General features: G+C 38.4%; 1 pseudogene; it reads left to right on the top strand.

Moving 5' to 3' along the window:
* The first annotated feature begins 13,819 nt into the window (after window positions 1-13,819).
* LOC114113761 (ERO1-like protein alpha) lies at window positions 13,820-14,861 on the top strand (annotated as a pseudogene).
* Window positions 14,862-15,674: the final 813 nt, after the last annotated feature.

The following is a 15,674-nucleotide window of genomic DNA, read 5'->3' as shown; positions in this document are numbered from 1 at the left end:
CCATATAAAGAGAAGGCAATGGCACCCCACTCCAGTACTCTTGCCTGGAAAATCCTATGGATGGAGGAGCCTGGTAGGCTGCAGTCCATGGGGTCGCTAAGAGTCAGACATGACTGAGCGACTTCTCTTTCACTTTTCACTTTCGTGCATTGGAGAAGGAAATGGCAACCCACTCCAGTGTTCTTGCCTGGAGAATCCGAGGGATGGCAGAGCCTGGTGGGCTGCCGTCTGTGGGGTCGCACAGAGTCGGACACAACTGAAGCAACTTAGCAGCAGCAGCAGCAGCAGCCCATATAAGAACAGCTTTATGGCTATCATGTGTGCTAACTTGCTCAGTCTTGTCCAACTCTTTGCAACCATATGGACTGTAGCCCTGGAGAAGGAAATGGCAACTCACTCCAATATTTTTGCCTGGAAAGTCCCATGGACAGAGGAGCCTGGAGCACTGCAGTACGTGGGGTCAAAAATGTTGGGCACGCGGCCGAGAGGAGCTACTCCATGTTCAAGGTCAGGAGGGGTGACCTTGTCCAAGGTAAGGAGCACCAGCTGTGCTTTGCTGGAGCAGCCGTGAAGAGATACCCCACGTCCAAGGTAAGAGAAACCCAAGTGAGATGGTAGGTGTTGCGAGAGGGCATCAGAGGGCAGACACACTGAAACCATAATCACAGAAAACTAGCCAATCTGATCACACGGACCACAGCCTTGTCTAACTCAATGAAACTAAGCCATGTCATATGGAGCCACCCAAGATGGGCAGGTCATGGTGGAGAGATCTGACAGAATGTGGTCCACTGGAGAAGGGAATGGCAAACCACTTCAGTATTCTTGCCTTGAGAACCCCATGAACAGTATGAAAAGGCAAAGTGATAGGATACTGAAAGAGGAACTCCTCAGGTCGGTAGGTGCCCAATATGCTACTGGAGATCAGTGGAGAGATAACTCCAGAAAGAATGAAGGGATGGAGCCAAAGCAAAAACAATACCCACTTGTGGATATGACTGGTGATAGAAGCAAGGTCCAATGCTTGTAAAGAACAATATTGCATAGGAACCTGGAATGTCAGGTCCATGAATCAAGGCAAATTGGAAGTAATCAGACAGGAGATGGCAAGAGTGAATGTTGACATTCTAGGAATCAGCAAACTAAAATGGACTGGAATGGGTGAATTTAACTCAGATGACCATTGTATCTACTACTGTGGGCAGGAATCCCTTAGAAGAAATGGAGTAGGCATCATGGTCAACAAAAGAGTCTGAAATGCAGTACTTGGATGCAATCTCAAAACGACAGAATGATCTCTGTTCCTTCCAAGGCAAACCATTCAATATCACGGTGATCCAAGCCTACGCCCCAACCAGTAACGCTGAGGAAGCTGAAGTTGAACAGTTCTATGAAGACCTACAAGACCTTTTAGAACTAACAGCTAAAAAAGATTTCGTTATAGGGGACTGGAATGCAGAAGTAGGAAGTCAAGAAACACCTGGAGTAACACGCAAATTTGGCCTTGGAATATGGAATGAAGCAGGGCAAAGGCTAATAGCGTTTTGCCAAGAGAACACACTGGTCATAGCAAACACCCTCTTCCAACAACACAAGAGAAGACTGTGCACATGGACATCACCAGATGGTCAACACTGAAATCAGACTGATTATATTCTTTGCAGCCAAAGATGGAGAAGCTCTATACAGTCAGCAAAAACAAGACAGGGAGCTGACTGTGGCTCAGATCATGAACTCCTTATTGCCAAATTCAGACTTAAATTGAAGAAAGTAGGGAAATCCACTAGACCATTCAGGTATGACCTAAATCAAATCCCTTATGATTATACAGTGGAAGTGAGAAATAGATTTAAGGGACTAGATCTGATAGACAGAGTGCCTGATGAACTATGGACAGAGGTTCATGACATTGTACAGGAGACAGGGATCAAGACCATCCCCATGGAAAAGAAATGCAAAAAAGCAAAATGGCTGTCTGGGGAGGCCTTACAAATAGCTGTGAAAAGAAGAGAAGTGAAAAGCAAAGGAGAAAAGGAAAGATATAAGCATCTGAATGCAGAGTTCCAAAGAATAGCAAGAAGAGATAAGAAAGCCTTCCTCAGAGATCAGTGCAAAGAAATAGCGGAAAAGAACAGAATGGGAAAGACTAGAGATCGCTTCAAGAAAATTAGAGATACCAAGGGAACATTTCATGCAAAGATGGGCTCGATAAAGGACAGAAATGGTATGGACCTAACAGAAGCAGAAGATATTAAGAAGAGGTGGCAAGAATACACAGAAGAACAGTACAAAAAAGATCTTCATGACCCAGATAATCATGATGGTGTGATCACTCATCTAGAGCTAGACATCCTGGAATGTGAAGTCAAGTGGGCTTTAGGAAGCATCACTGCAAACAAAGCTAGTGGAGGTGATGGAATTCCAGTTGAGCTATTTCAAATCCTGAAAGATCATGCTGTGAAAGTGCTGCACTCAATATGCCAGCAAATTTGGAAAACTCAGCAGTGGCCACAGGACTGGAAAAGGTCAATTTTCATTCCAATCCCAAAGAAAGGCAATGCCAAAGAATGCTCAAACTACCGCACAATTGCACACATCTCACATGCTAGTAAAGTAATGCTCAAAATTCTCCAAGCCAGGCTTCAGCAATATGTGAACCATGAACTCCCTGATGTTCAAGCTGGTTTTAGAAAAGGCAGAGGAAGCAGAGATCAAATTGCCAACATCCGCTGGATCATGGAAAAAGCAAGAGAGTTCCAGAAAAACATCTATTTCTCCTTTATTGACTATGCCAAAGCCTTTGACTGTGTGGATCACTACAAACTGTGAAAAATTCTTCTAGAGATGGGAACACCAGATCACCTGACCTGCCTCTTGAGAAACCTATATGCAGGTCAGGAAGCAACAGTTAGAACTGGACATGGAATGGTAGAGTGGTTCCAAATTGGAAAAGGAGAATGCCAAGGCTGTATATTGTCATCCTGTTTATTTAACTTCTATGCATAGTACATCATGAGAAATGCTGGGCTGGAAGAAGCACAAGCTGGAATCAAGATTGCTGGGAGAAATATCAATAATCTCAGATATGCAGATGACAACACCCTTATGGCATAAAGTGAAGAGGAACTAAAAAGCTTCTTGATGAAACTGAAAGAGGAGAGTGAAAAAGTTGGCTTAAAGCTCAACATTCAGAAAATGAAGATCATGGTATCTGGTCCCATCACTTTATGGGAAATAGATGGGGAAACAGTGGAAACAGTGTCAGACTATTTTGGGGGGCTCCAAAATCACTATAGATGGTGATTGCAGCCAGGAAATTAAAAGACATTTACTGCTTGGAAGGAAAGTTATGACCAACCTAGACAGCATATTAAAAAGCAGAGACATTACTTTGCCAACAAAGGTCCGTCTAGTCAAGGCTATGGTTTTTCCAGTGGTCATGTATGGATGTGAGAGTTGGACTGTGAAGAAAACTGAGTGCCGAAGAATTGATGCATTTGAACTGTGATGTTGGAGAAGACTCTTGAGAGTCCCTTGGACTGCAAGGAGATCCAACCAGTCCATCCTAAAGGATACCAGTCTGGGTGTTCATTGGAAGGACTGATACTGAGGCTGAAACTCCAATACTTTGGCCACCTCATGCGAAGAGTTGACTCATTGGAAAAGATTCTGATGCTGGGAGGGATTGGGGGCAGGAGGAGAAGGGGACGACAGAGGATGAGATGGCTGGATGGCATCACTGACTTGATGCACATGAGTTTGGGTGAACTCCGGGAGTTGGTGATGGACAGGGAGGCCTGGTGTGCTGCGATTCATGGGGTCCCAAAGAGTCGGACATGACTAACTGACTGAACTGAACTGTAGCAACTTAACATGGAATGTAGCCCACCAGGCTCCTCTGTCCATGGAGGTTCTCCAGGTGAGAATACTAGAGTGTGTTGCCATGCTGCTCCAGGGGGTCTTCCCAACCCAGAGATCAAACCTGTCTCATGACTCCTGCATTGGCAGGTGGGTATTAATGGGACCCATGAGAGCTTAATTATAAGATGGCAAAATCTGTATAGTTTCCGTTCCATTTTTGTCTTAAAAAAAAAAAAGTTTTACCTACTTTCCAAAACAGGATAAAGTCTGCTGTTTCCAAGCTTTCATTTTTAAATGTTATTTGTATTATGAAAATGTTCAAGCATATGCAAAAGCTAAGTCGAATAGAATGATGAACTCTTTATAGCATTACCTATGTTTAAGAACCTCTAAAAGCACCTTACGAGAAAGACAGTACCCATCTGCCAGTACACATTAACATTTTTGCTAGGTATTTTAAATCTATTTTTTGTGTTTCTTTGTTGTTTTGTCCAGATTTAGGGTTTTGAAATAAACCACTCAAACAATATCCATATTACCCTCAGCTTTAGGAGAAATCTTTTCTGAGGTTTGACTTGACATCCCATAAGTTTTCTAAAAACCTGAACAATCTCATTTATGTATCAATTTCTTCCTTAAAAAAAGATGAAAATTTCCCCTGGTCATTATTTCATTCATTAAAATTTCTTGGTTGCTAAATGCTAAAGTATACAGATTCTGGGAAACACCAAGAATTGTATAAATTAGGGATGTTTAGTATGCCAGGGAGTGAACAATAGCCCATCCATGTGTATTATTTTATAGACGTATAAAATACATGTACAAAAGAGTCTATTTTATAGAGTCTCTGAGAATCCACTGCAAAATCAAAAGTGGCTTCAGACCCTTTCATTCATATATTCAGCAAACATTTATTGGGCTCCTACTTTGTTCCCGGCTCTGAGCTCAGCAATGCCCGGAGGACAGAGATACAGAGACACGTTTCTGTATTATCAAGGATCGAGAACAGTCAGTGGCAATTAAAGACCACTATATTTCAACTAAAATTTGATGTACAAAGTTGATGTTGAAGGACAGTTCTACTTTGTGGTAAGATCAAGACAGCATAGAGAGAGAGGGTCTGTGGAGAGTTTCTTGTGTTTGTTTTGTTCGGATCCTGCTCCTATTGCACCCAGAATGAGGTACTGCTGCTGCTACATCTTCTCAAGCCTAAAGAGGGGCTCTGCGGAACCCGAGTTTGGGACTTGTTTTTCCTAGTTGTAAAACACAGAGAATTGCACTGACTCTTGTATATAAATTAAAGAAGGCAGTGGCCATAAACTAGAGGTGGCTGCCCTGGGATTCCCCAGCACTCCCAGATTAGGCAGGGTTGACAAATGTGCACACGTTTTCTTGGACCTGATGTGGGCCACGCAGAGGACAGTCAGCGTTAGGCCTGCTGGCCCGTTCAAAAGACTTGATTAGAGCTGTACAGGCACCCAGTAACCAGAAGCTAGAGATGAACACAGGAGTCCTAGAATCTACAGAGGTTGTTGTAGGCAAACACTTATGTCTGTCTAGACCAAAGGCACTCAAGGAAGAGGTCTCTAATGATGGGAATCTCCAAAGAACCTCTAAAAGCACAAAACACCCATCTGTCAGACCCAGTTGTGTAGACCAATCCTATCAAAACAGAGCTTCCCTATCCCCTTAGCTGTCCTGCCTCCTTCCACTTTCACACAGAAGATCAAATAGCAGTTAGCTAGTAGGGAACATCTATGGGGTCGCACAGAGTCGGACACGACTGAAGCGGCTTAGCAGCAGCAGCAGCAGTGGAGAACGAGGCAAGCTGAGGAGAAAGCTGAAGGCAGGACTTGCATGGGAGAGGGGGGAAGAGGGCTTACACTAGCATCTTAGAATGAAGACGGAAAGATTTGATTGCCATCTTGGACTAGAAACATTCTAATTACTAAATCGACTCTCTCTCTCTCTCTTTTTTTAATTTATAAAATACTGTACATTATTAAAGAATAAGCCAAAAAGTCAGAGAATCTGCTCAATTTTTCATTTAGGGGCATGAGAAAATTATCCCCTCCAAATAAATCTTTTTAAAAGATAGCAAAAGTAAAAATATTAGACGGGTATATGTAGATGTATAGCTGATTCACTTTGGTGTACAGCAGAAACTAATGCAACATTGTAAATCAACTAACTTCAATAAAAATTAATTTTAAAAATTAAAAAAAATTAAACTGGAATTTTGATCTTGCATTCAATATCCTAACTCCATCTCTACAAATTTCGGTTGGTTATTTCTGATCTTCATGCTTTGATGACAAGTGATTCCCTGAGTTTTTTAAAAAAATATTTTGTATCTCTCATAAGACTTTTAGTTTTTCTTCTCGCCTTTGCTAGTTCTAGTTCTGTTTTGAAGACGTGTTCATTAGATGATGTTGACTGACAGTACAACTAGTGATCCTATTTTCAGACCTTGGCATAAACTTGAACTTGAAATTTGATAATGATGTTTTGCTTGTAGTGATTGCTGCTATCACCGTTCAACATGTATCAGCATCCAGTCTCCATTGATAGACACCATCAAGCTTGCAGATCTGGGTGTCTTGCTCCTTGAGCACTGCAGCAACTTAACAGCCGTGAGCTTTTTGTACAGTTTATTTTTGGAGTGAAAAACTCCTTTTTTTCACCAGCTGGCTCCAAACCCTTTCCTTCTGAGTGCAGTCCTCTAGAGTGACAATTCCTGGAGGAGAGTAATTCTGCCCTGCAACTTCTCTAAGTGGTAACATGAAGCCTTTCACAACAGTTTTCTGGCTTCTGGCCAGAACGCATCAATAACTCTTTTGTCTAAAAAGGCCTCATCCTTTTTCAGGGGCTGTTTCACAAATGTTGAGACAAAAGTTTTCCTGACATCCTTCCTAGAGAAAGGTGAGTTAAGTTAAGCCTCTTTCCAAAGAGGCTTTTTCCTATCACCAAAGGAAAAGAACCAAAAGGAAGTTTGAGAGACCCTAAGAGTAAAGGAAAGAGGGGATCTGTCAAAATTAACAATGTAGAGAGAAAAAGTAAGATCCAAAGGTCAGACTAGTTGGGAAAAATAGCTGTCTTTCATTAGTATAATAGTGCATTTTTCTCTATTTTGAATTTCTTTAATTTTGGGGGTTATCACTTGTAGTGTATTCCTTAATTTAGAAACAATGAAATAGCCATGCAAATACCATAGGGACCAGGGTTCCAGTTCTAATAGTAGCTGTATTTACCTTATTTGTCTAAGCAAGATACACACCTAAGCCTCAATTTATTGATGACTTCACAATAGGATAAGGGTAACAACACCTACCCCAACAGTTAATTTTACAAAACTTAGATCATATTTGTGAAAAGTGGTTTTGTAAACTATATAAACACTGGTCCTTATCTATGTCATCTTTGTATTTGTTCAAGGAGGTTACCAAATGTCTGGTTCCCACAGTTACACCGTAAGCACCTCTACTGCAGGCAGTTAAACTGCACTCACCTCTCCCCGCAGCACAGCCCCAAACATGCAGTAGGTAGTGGATAGATGCAAATGGAATGGAACTAAGATGAACCAGTTTATCAAAGCCTGGGGCAGCAGAATGCCTCTATGCACTGGTCCTTGATCTTGAGAAAGAAGTCAGTGGTGCATTTACAAGGAAAGTTGAAAGAAGATTTTCGAAATAGGAAAAAAAAAAGTTTAGGGAGGTATAATGTAAACCTCATGAAACTTTTTATAAACCTTGTCCTAGAGAAAGTAGTTCAGGGAGGAAAAGAACAGCATTAATGTGCAGCAAGGGTAGTTTCCGAAGACATGCCATCAGGATTAAACAAGGACTTCTTTCAGAATTGCTCAAAGGCAGACGTGCTCTCAGCATTCAAACTCTGTTTCTCCTTTTTCCTTTTAAATTTCCCCAAGGCTTAGGGAAATTTATGAATCACTGTTTTTTAAATTAGCTTGTCAATGTTTTATTATCTTTTTGAACCTACAGATTACCAATATTTTCCAGTATCAGAATGATTTTGCTAATTTTGAGACTTTATAAAGAAAGACTGCCTGAGGGATTTTGAAAAAATGCTGCAGTAAAAATACAAGTAACAATTTTAATGATAATATTCAAATTACAAATGTGCTGTGTTTAGTCACTCATTCGTGTCTGACTCTTAATGACTCCATGAACCGTAACCCGCCAGGCTCCTCTGTCCATAGGATTTCCCAGGCAAGAATACTGGAGTGGGTTATCATTTCCTCCTCCAGGGTAAAGATTTTTCAAGATTGTGTGCAGGTAGATTTCCTAGCAAACCAACCCAGAGTAGACAAACTCCAGCAGGAGAATTTTTAAGATCCTTCAGGGGAAGGAAGTTAACAGAGGAAGTGCCCGCATGCTTGGTTTCAGTGGGTGGTTCAGACTGACCTGGAGAGTCCAACTAGCAAGGAAATAACTGGATTCTCTGAATCAGTTTTAGGGGTTGAGAAACAAGTTACGGTTGATCTCATACTTTTGTGCTGTCTTCAGGCCTGCGCTACTTCTAGCAGGAGTATGTCTCCCCCTAGAGGGCAAATAGAGCATTTGTTCCTTCAGGCTCCTTTCTCAGAGTTCAGTAATTAATAGGTTTTTCCCCCTTCCTTCCTTCCTTCATTCGTTCCTTCAACAAATACTTATTTAATCCTATTACTTTGCTGTTTTTTATAATAGATGCTGAAGATACAGCTGAAAATAAGGTCAACACGTTCATTGTCTCTATGGGAATTATAGTTTAGTGTGAGAAATGAACGTCAAAAAATCATCTGAATGCCTAGATAATGACAATAGTGAAAAGTTACATAGAGGAAAAGTGTGGAGGATAATATGACTTTCAATAGAAGACCTCAGTCATACAGGGAGAGTAAGGAAAACATCCCTGAGACCTGGAAGATAGATGGATATAGCCAGATGAACAGTGTGGAGGAGGTGTAGGGAGTGGGCCTTCCAGCAAATGGAAGAGAGTATTCAAAGATTCCCAAGAGGAAAAGAGCTTAGGAAGTTGGAAGAAAAGAAAGAGGTCAGAATAAGTAGGCTGGGGCACAAGTTGAGGCTAGAAAGGTGCAAATGCTGCAGATGAGGCAGGGTTTGTGGGGCATGTGAAGGAGTCTAGACTTTATCCCCAAAGAATAGGAAGCTATGGACAGATTTTGTGCAAGTGACATGACCACAGCTGTGCTTCTAAAGAATTACTTTGATTTTTCTGATGAAGAATGGATTACAGAAGGGACAGAGTAGGGAGTAAGATAGAGAAAAGAACAATTAAGAGATGCAGGCAGGAAATGATGGGAAGTTGAACTAGAGTAGTGGCCACAGGAAGGGAGAGAAGTGGGTTCATTTGAAATATTTTAAGGTCAGAATTGATAGAACTTGGTGACTGACTACAGGCTGGATTGGAGTAGTTACAGCTTGCCAAGAATGAATCCTAGAGTTTTGCTATGAGCTCGTGAATGAATTGAGGAGCTGTTTACAAAGATAGGAACTGAAGAATAAGCAGGTTATGTGTGGTGTGTGTGTATGGGGGTGTTGGGGGGAATCTGATTAAAGATCGGTTTATCAAATATTTACTGAGACTCCTACTATATGCCAGCCACTATGTTTAACACTAGACCCTGGAAATGAAAGAGTTGGAGCCTATACAGGATCCTTATCTGCAAGAAACTTTCGGCTCACAGAAAATAATGATACCATTAATAGATTACTTCAATATAATGTAGCTTTGCAAGAAGGAACAATGTCCAGAAGAAGCCCAGAAAAGAGGCAGCTTAGCATAACCCTGGGGTTGGGGGTGTTCAGAGACTTCTTAAAGATGATAACTGAACACTCGTGAAAGGTTAGAAGCAGTAAAATATGGTAAAGGCAGGTGGGAATTTTTCCTCAGGAAAAAGAAGTAATAGCTTATTTAGACCAGTCATTCCTCTGAAAACAATTAAAAAACAATTAAAATTGTTTTAATTGAAAACAATTAAAAATTAGAATATTTTTTAAAGACTTCCTAAAAGTATCCAAGATGGGTTAAAACGGGATTCATTAAGGACCTATATTTTATTTTTAATTGAAGAATAGTTAATTGACAATATTATATGAGATTCAAGTGTACAACATTGTGATTCAATATTTTCATAGATTATATTCCATTTAAAGTGATTATATTTGCTGTATTCCTTGTGCTGTACAGTATATCCTTGTAGCTTATTTATTTTATACATAGTAGCTCTTGATCTCGTACCCCTATCCTGTCTCTACCAGCTTCCCTCTCCTCACTGGTTTGTTCCCTATATTTTTGAGTGAAAGACTTATAACCTCAATTCTATTCCAAACCACAGAAGGACAAACTTCAAAAATTCTTTAAAGAAATAAATATAACATTGGAACCAGAATCTGATAAGACTGTACAAAAGGGAAAACTACACACTGATTTCATTTATGAAATCAATGCAAATAGTTGAAGTAAAACATTACCAAATGGAATCCAACAGCATGGAATGTCACGACCAAGGGTAAACTGCTTTAGGAATATATATAGGGTTCAATGTTAGGAAATATATTAATATGTTTTAAAATGTTATTATATACATGAAGAAAAAATCTTGCAATTATTGCCAAAGTGCTGGAAAAATATTTGAGAAAATTCAAGGTGTATTCCTAGTAAAAATAACTTTCAAAAAAGAAATAAAAGACTATTTTCTTAACATCACAAAGTCTCTTGCTTACCAACTCCTGCTTATCTTGCTCATCTCTTGCTTATCTTACTATTTTCATGGGAAAACACCAGCAGCATTCATACTAATGTCTAAAACAAAACAAGGCTATCCACAACTACTATAACATCAAACATGGTATTAAAGGTATTTGCCATAGCCTTGTTACAAAGAAAGCAATTGAATGTATGAGAGTTGTAGATAATCTGATGATATGTCTAAAAAATGAAATGGAAAAGCTACTACAAACCAAAAGATGATTCAGTAAGGTAGAAGGACATAAAAGCAGTTTACAGAAGTCAGTAAGCTTCATAGAAACAGGAAGAACCAGTTAGCCAGTTAGAAGGTACCATAGCAGAGAATATTCACATCCCATTTAATAGCAACCATAGTTACAAAACTCGTAGGAATGAAGTTAAGAAGAAATATGTAAAAATATAATAAAAAATATGTAAAAAATATATGAGAAAAATTTTATAATACTCCCCAAAGACACAAAAGTGGACTCAAGCCAATTAAAGACACACCTTAAGTGAATTTATAAATTTAATATAATTAAATATAATTTAATATAATTTCAATAAAAATTTCAACAAGATTTTTGTTTTTTAGTTAACAAAATGGATGCTTATGCTCATGTGAGAAAATAAACAAGAACTGCCAGGGAAACCTTGAAAAGAAGAGCAATGAGGAGGGGCCAGTCTTACTAGACATGTAAAACACTGTAAAGCCTTCATACTTAAAAGGTTGTAGAACTGGGGCATAAATAGACAGACACCAGGGGAACATGACATAAAGTCTAGGCATCAATCCAATAATAAATTTATTAAATGCTTCAAGATAATGAAAAATGGATTCAAATAAGTGTTGCTGAGACAATTCTGTATCATTTGGGAAAAGATAAACTTGTATCTGTAGCTTCTACTGCACACCAAGATAAACGTCACATGGATCACTTAATTAAACATAACAAAAACGGAAACTGTACAAGTTATAAAAGAAAACATGTAGATTTCTGTATAATATAATATACCCATGGGGGTAGTGGGGAAAGCATTCATATGACTCAAAATCTAGAATCAATAAAAGACTTGATAAATTCCCTTACACACAGTTTTTTAAAATTTCATGGCCCAAATACTATAAGACCAAAAACGAAGAATTCACTGGACAAAATAGTCACAACTCTACTACAGAAAAAGTTAATCTCCCTAATATATAAAGGTGTTCTAGAAATAAAAAGACAGCGTAGTGTTAGTTGCTCAGTCGTGTCTGACTCTCTGCAATCCTACAGACTGTAGCCCGCCAGGCTCCTCTGTCCATGAGATTCTCCAGGCAAGAGTATTGGAGTGGATTGCCATTCCCTTCTCCAGAGGATCTTGCCGACCCAGGGATCAAACCTGGGTCTCCTGCATTGCAGGCAGATTCTTTACCATTTGAGCTACAGGGAAGACCCAAAACAAGAGACATAAGTCCAGTAGAAAAATGAGCACAAGACATAAACTGATAGTTTAAAAAGATTCACGCAAGTGGTCCTTGAAATACTGTCAACTCACCCAAAAAAGAAAAGGAAATTACATTGAGATAGAATTTCTTGCTGTAGTAGCAAAAATCCAAAAATTTGAGAGAACAATTTGTTGCCAAACCATTAGGGGAAACAACACTGACATGCTACTGGTGAAAAGTGTAGAATGTACAGCTCTTAAGGAGGAGAATTTCCTATTTTTCATAACCTTTTTATTGGAGTATAGCTGATTTACAATGTTATGTTAGTTTCTGCTGTATGGCAATCAGATATATATATATATGTGTGTGTGTATATATATACATATATGTATATATATATATACACACACTTTTTTAAAAAAAAATTCTTTTCCCATATAGGTCATTTACAGAGCGTTGAGCAGAGTTCCCTGTGCTGTAGAGCAGGTCGTTATTATCAATTTTATAGGGAGTTTTGTATTATCTACCAAAATTTCAAATAGATGTATTCACCCTTTAACCTAGCAATCACATTTTTAAGAAATCCATCCTGAAAGCAGCACAGTGGTAAGAATCTGCCTGCCAATGCAGGAGATGGGAGAGACAGGAGTTTGATCCCTGGGGTTAGGAAGATCCCCTGGAGTAGGAAATGGCAACCCACTCCAGTATTCTTGCCTGGAAAATCCCATGGACAGAGGAGCCTGGCAGGCTACAGTCCATAGGGTCACAAAGAATTGGACACAAGTGAATAGACTCGCACACATAGTGCTCATTCTAAAAGTACATCCGCACAAACTTGAAATAATACGTGTACAAGGTTAGTCATTGTGGCATTATTTTTAACGGTAAAAATCCTAGAAATGTCCCAAATACTATCAATAGTGGGGATCTGAATAAGCTATGGTACACAATGGAATACTCTGAAGCTGTAAACATTATACACCTTTCCTTCTCCAGGGAGTCTTCCCAACCCAGGGATCGAATGCAGGTCTCTCACATTGTAGACAGATGCTCTACCGTCTGAGCCATGGAAGCCAGGGAAGTCCTATATTTATGTATACATTATAAATAATGCATATATATAGTACATTATATAGTTATATTATACATATATAGTACATATGTATAATGTACATTGTATAATATATGTTATATATAGAACAAATATTTTTATGTTGCTATAGAATAATCATCACATGTTTTATGTGAGGTGAAGGACAGAACACTGTATATAGTAACTATCCTTTGAATAAGATGAAACTTTGGAAAGATTAACCAGAAACTAATGAAAATATTTATTCACAGAAGGTGATGGGGGAATTAGGATAAGGGGATAGGGGTGGAAGGGGGACTCCTCTGAGTGTATTTTTAATGTAGTTTTGACTTTAGAATCATGTCATTGTTTTACATATTCAAAAAGTAAATTAAACCAAACAGAAAAAAAGGGCAAGCCCTAAAATTGAAAACAAAAGAGACCTAAATGTATATAATATTGGTAACATAACCAAAAACAAAGATTTATTTCAATTGACCTTCGAACATAGGAATTTGTCCTTCTTTAGTGAGTCACATTCTAAGAACTAAACAACTCTTAAACTTCATTTTGCAGTTTTTTTGTTAGTACTAATATTGGCATTATGAGACTGTTTTCTGTATGCTATAGGATAAAGCAAAAAAGTTCAATATAAGAAGTAATATACGTTAAATTAAATGTTAAAAATTTAGTGTTTTAATTAAAGTTAAATGCAAAGCACAAGATACAGGTATCCTGAAGAAGCCAGTAAGCTCACTGAAGATATGAACAAGCTGAGTAACACAGAGTTTGGGGAGAGTCTCTAAATGAGCAAACACAGAAAACTGTCCTTCAGTGGATCAAGTATGATGATTCCTCAGACAGCCTCTGTGAAGCTGATGACACATCAGCTGAATATGATAGGTTGGCACTGAATATGTAGATTATTCTTAATCCTAAACATTACACAGTGAGAAGGGACCAGATGCTTGGAAGATAGGGAATATCATTGTTTATGAAGAAAATAAAGTCACAGACAATGAAAGATATTTAAATATTTTGGCTTCTAGTCAAGGGAAACGTGAAGAGAACATTTATTGTGTAAAATAGTGGTATACTTCAGACATATCTGGACTACATGCAAGCAATAATGTGTGTTTGGGTGTGAGAGAGCTTTTACAGGATAGCTGTTTGGAAAATGGGGACACACATTGTAGAATTTCATCAGTGAGTTTGATGGAATTTTGACTGAAGGACAAGAAGGTCTAAGAACATGTATTTTCCTTAAAAGAATTAAGGCCATTATCTAAAATGCTACTATCCACTGGGCACCCAGATTTCCAGCTATTCACTGAAAATGAAGTTTAATTTCAGACAACAAGATTCAAAAATTAGTCTTGGAAATATTTAATGAAGTAAAATGATTTTTTTTACATTTTATGGAATTCATTTTTTTGGCTTGGAATTAAAAAAAGAAGCAAGCTAATTATAGGCACATTTTAGAACACAGTTTAGAGATGTTTCCAAAATTATGGATTGTGTTGGCTGGTTTAAATGTTGACTGTGGAAAATATTCAGACTCAGGGTTTGGGCACTGCCTTAAAGGTCTTGTTTTGAGAGACATTGATAGCAAATACACCAGAAAGTGGGCCCATGTTTGAAATTCATCCATACTGACAGGAAATAGTATCATTGTCTAATGCATTTGGGAGAATTTCTACAAATATGAAAGAACTGGAAAACTTCAGAAAGTTGTTGCAAAATATCCATTAAAGAAATGAGTTGAAATGTACCTGTTTCTGGACAATGGAGGCCAAAGAGTGAAATAGTAACGAAAGTTTAAAGTTGAGCCTTTTATTTAAAGTTATTTTTATTAGAGGAGAATCCTATTGTTTAAGTAAACAGTTTTATTTTGTTATTGTGCTGAGTTTAAATATGTATAATATTATTGTAAGTCAAAGTCATATTTTTATAATTTAGCACACATTTTAAAGTTTAATATTCAATAAAGTGAAGATTATAAAATTTTAAAAATGAATAAAATTTTAAAATTTCATGAGGGAAATACAACAATTACGGGCTACAGAAGAAAAGATTAGAGAACTTAAAGACATAGAAATAAAACTATTCAAAATGAAGCAGAGGAAAAAAATATAGAAAAAGAAAGGATCAGAGCAAAAGTGATCTGTGAGACATATCAAGCAGTTTAACATACATGTAACTGAAGTTTCAGAAGAGCTGTGCCTGCATGTTGTCACTTCAGTCATGTTTGACTCTGCAACACTATGGACTGTAGCTGGCTAGGCTCCTCTGTCCCTGGGATTCTCCAGACAAGAATACACGGAGTTGCCATGCCCTCTTCCAGGGGATCTTCCCAACCCAGGGATTGAACTCACATCTCTTATGTCTCCTGCATTGGCAGCTGGTTCTTTATCACTAGCACCACCTGGGAAGCCCCAGAAGAGCTAGGAGCTTTACAAATATTTAAAGAAATAATGGCTAAAAAATTCAAAATTTGAAAGGTCAATGAAAGCCAGGCATAATAAGTTTAAAGAAAACCAGGCCAAGGTACATCATAATCAAACT

This window comes from Ovis aries, chromosome 3 (assembly GCF_016772045.2).
Source record: "Ovis aries strain OAR_USU_Benz2616 breed Rambouillet chromosome 3, ARS-UI_Ramb_v3.0, whole genome shotgun sequence".
Lineage (NCBI taxonomy): Eukaryota > Metazoa > Chordata > Mammalia > Artiodactyla > Bovidae > Ovis > Ovis aries.
The sequence above is the reverse complement of the archived record's forward strand: the minus strand, read 5'-3'. Positions and strand labels throughout refer to the sequence as shown.